Source organism: Amia ocellicauda, chromosome 6 (genome assembly GCF_036373705.1).
Source record: "Amia ocellicauda isolate fAmiCal2 chromosome 6, fAmiCal2.hap1, whole genome shotgun sequence".
NCBI classification, from domain to species: domain Eukaryota; kingdom Metazoa; phylum Chordata; class Actinopteri; order Amiiformes; family Amiidae; genus Amia; species Amia ocellicauda.
Genome location: NC_089855.1, coordinates 42,139,921 through 42,143,766, shown reverse-complemented (window position 1 = coordinate 42,143,766; position 3,846 = coordinate 42,139,921). Strand labels below are relative to the sequence as shown.

The 3,846-nt window shown below is 43.0% G+C and overlaps 1 non-coding gene across 1 annotated transcript; it reads left to right on the top strand.

Moving 5' to 3' along the window:
* Window positions 1-440: 440 nt before the first annotated feature.
* LOC136751930 (U5 spliceosomal RNA) lies at window positions 441-555 on the top strand. The gene has a single exon (XR_010817117.1). It is a non-coding gene; the product is annotated as a U5 spliceosomal RNA (small nuclear RNA).
* Window positions 556-3,846: the final 3,291 nt, after the last annotated feature.

The following is a 3,846-nucleotide window of genomic DNA, read 5'->3' as shown; positions in this document are numbered from 1 at the left end:
TAATTGGTCAAAATGACCATTGGTTGAAGGTACTCAGGGACTGATGTGTAGAGAGACTTATTAAACCTGCAGGATTTTTGTTGTTTCAAATGTGCCCAACATCTTACCAGTATGTCCTTTTAGTATGTCACAAAGATTCCCTAATTCGTTTTACAAATGTTCCCTGTATGTTATGAATGTTCCCTAAGCATGTGACGAATGTTCCCTAGTTTATGTTACAGATGTGCCCTAGCACTTCTCTCTCTCTCTCTCACTCTCAATTCAGTGCATTTGTATTTTAAAAGCAATTGGACATGCATATATATATACATACATATATATGGAAAATAAACAATACAATTAAAAATCACAATAAAATGTAATAAAGTACAGAAAAACAAAATGTAATAAAATGTGATCTTTAATACACACAAATATGTATGGCTGGTCGGAAGCGTCTTGGACTCGGGTTCCTCTTCATTACTTATAATGCTTTTGCCTTTTGCTAAAGCTTTCCATGGAGGAGAACGCGAATGAGTTTGTACCATTCTTGGGAGGCTCTGCCTTGTTGGGGCGGAGCTGTGATGCAGGTGAACAGTAGATCGGGCATAGGTGGGCATGTGGGCGGAGGACGAGGAAGGCCGGTCAAGCAAATAAGCTTGCTAAGGTACACAGCAGCAGCAAACAGCCCCCCATCCAGCCAGCCAGGCAGTCTGGCTGGCAGTGACTGAGTGGTTGACAGATGGCAAGCAATGGAATGCACGTGCTCTGTGATGTCATAGCTGTCAGCTCAGGTTTGTGATGTCATCGATGAGCTGGCTGGCTCTGTGTGTCTTGCTAGTTGTGTGTATGTGTGTGTGTGTGTGTGTGAGAGAGAGAGATAGAGTGTGTGTGTGTATGTGTGTGTGTGAGTGGGCGGGTGGCTGTGTTAGTGTCTGTCTGTCTGTCTCTCTCTGTCTCTAAATTCAATTCAATTCAATTCAAGGTTGCTTTATTGGCAGGACAAACAGATTCGTAGTGTTGCCAAAGCAGTTGATATATACATACATTGAAAAATAATAAAAGGTAGGAAAAAAGAAACAAAAAAAATGAAACAGTAACATTATAATTTATAAATTAAATCTTAATAGACATGTACATTTGCTTTATAGTTATCAGGTTACAGCTGGTGCTCATGTATGTCATGTTTTCACAGTGAGCCCCTCAGGCTGTGGCAGGCGGCTACATATTGGGCGGCCAGGGGGGCTGTGTGTCTCTCCCCCAGGAGGATAGCTTTTTTTTTTTTTTTCATTCATCAATTCAGAGAATGATTTTATAATATTTATGAATTTATTATAGAACGTGTCCCTTAATTTGGCATATTTATTGCATCGGAGGAGGAAGTGCATCTCTGTCTCGACCTCTCCTGTCTCGCAGTGACCACAGCGCCGCTCCTCTCTGGGCAGCCAGCTCTGCCTGTGTCGGCCCGTCTCTATGGCCAGGCTGTGGTCACTGAGCCTGTACTTGGTCAGGATCCATCTCTGCTTCATATCTCTGACAGTGAAGAGATATTCTGCCAGGGTATATTCTCTGTTTAGGGCCCGATAGCAATCCAGTTTACTTTGGGATTTGGTTTAATTGTTCCAATGTTCCAGATAGGAGGTTTTGGTTATCTTTATGATTTGGTTGACTCTGATTGGGGGCAGGTAAGCAGTGCTGACCTGAAGCTGGTCTCTGTTCGCAGTATTAGCGGGGGTCAGTGCCGTGAGCTTCAGGGCCAGCTGACTCAGGGGACTCTTTTCAGGGCTGAGCTCTTGGGTTTGGAGGGCCTTGTACTGGAGTGAGTCTGACTCACTTTTCTTCAGGTGCATCCAGAATTTCAGTGCTCTTTTCTTTATATTAATGAGGGTTGGGAAGCGGCCTAATTCTGCCCTGCATGCGTGGTTTGGTGTGTTCCTGTGCACCTGCAGTATGTTTTTATAGAGTTCAGCATGCAGGGTCTCTATTGGATGTTTGTCCCACCTAGTGTAGTCCTGTTGACTTCATTACCGTACAGCGCAATGGGCTGGATCACACTGTCAATTAGTTTGAGACAGAAGAAGATTGTATAACATTAATATCCCATTCACAATCTGATTGCGCACAAAGCTCTTGCTTTGTCTTTGAGTGCCTTCACTGCCAGGTTAAAGCCCCCTGACGCACTAATAGTCAGGCCCAGGTAAGTGTAGTGTGAGGTGTTCTAGGGTAGTGTTGCCAAGCGTGAAGTGGTATTTGTTTCCCTGAGGAATTTTTTTTTGGAAAATCATGATCTTTGTCTTCTTCTTGTTTACTGCCAGGGCCCAGGACTAACAGTACTGCTCTAGCAGTGCCAGGTTTTGCTGAAGCCCCTGTTCTGTGGACGACAGCAAGACTAGGTCATCTGCATAGAGCAGGAATTTGACTTCTGTGTCATTTAGGGTGAGGCCAGGGGCATCAGACTGCTCCAACACCGTTGTCAACTCATTGATGTAGATGTTGAACAGTGTTGGGCTCAGACTGCAGCCCTGCCTCACTCCCCGCCCCTGAGTGAAGAATTCTGTTCTTTTGTTGCCAATTTTTACTGCACATTTGTTTTCGGTGTACATTGATTTTATAATATCATAGACTTTACCCCCTACACCGCTTTGAAGAATTCTGTAATTAAGTCCCTCGTGCCAAATGGAATCGAATGCCATTTTGAAATCAATGAAACAGGCAAAGATTTTGCCTTTACTTTTTTGGTGGACGTGTTTGTCTATGAGGGTGTGTAGGGTGTAAATATGATCTGTAGTGCGGTGATTTGGGAGGAAGCCAATCTGACTCTTACTCAGGACACTGTGCTCGGTAAGGAAGGCCAGTATCCGGGCGTTGATGATACTGCAGAACACCTTCCCCAGGTTACTGCTAACACAGATGCCCAGGTAGTTGTTAGGGTCGAATTTGTCTCCACTCTTATAGATTGGGGTGATCAGCCCCTGCTTCCAGATGTCAGGGAAGTAACCAGTACTGAGGACCATGTTGAACAATTTAAGCACAGCCTCCTGCAGTTGTGCGCTGCTGTGTTTGAGCATTTCAGTGCTGATGCTGTCCGGGCTGCAGGCTTTTCTGGGTGGAAGTGCCTGGAGCTTTTTAGATAGTTCCTGTAGGGTGATTGGAGCGTCATTTGGGTTTTGATTATTTTTAATTGATTGTTCGAGCAATTTCAGTTTTTCCCTGGTTTCAATTTGTTTGTGTGTCAGATCATTTTGTTTGATATCTTTATAAAGGTTTTCAAAGTATTTTTTCCAAATGGTTCCGTTTCGTATTGCCAATTCTTGTTGTTTTGTTGAATTAAATTGTTCCACATTTCCCAGAACTGGTTTTGGTCAACAGATTTCTCTATGTCATTGAGTGTTTTGTTTGTGTGTTTCTGTTTTTTATTTTTAAGGGTGTGTTTGTAGTGTTTAAGGGTCTCACAGTACTGTTGGCATAGTTCTGTGTCTTGTGGTTGATGATGTTTTTGATTGGATAGGTGACTTAAATTTGTTTCTTATTGATTTACACTCATCATCAAACCATGTCTGTGTGTGTGTATGATTCTGGTTGATCTTTTTCTTTGTCTTTTTAAGATTTGCCATTGTGGCTGCAATTTGAAATACTTGATTGATATCATTTATGGCCAGATTTAGTCCTGTCACGTCAGGCTGGTACTGTGATCTGAGGAAAGTGTTGATGATGTCTGTTATTTCTGTAGAACTGATTGCTTGGTTAAATTCCTCTGTGCTGTTTGGAGCCCATCTGTATGTTTGATTAAGGTTGTACAGCTTACTGGGCTGTGTCTGTGTGTTGCTGGCCTGACTTCTTCTTTTCAGGAACACTGTGATTTGGTTG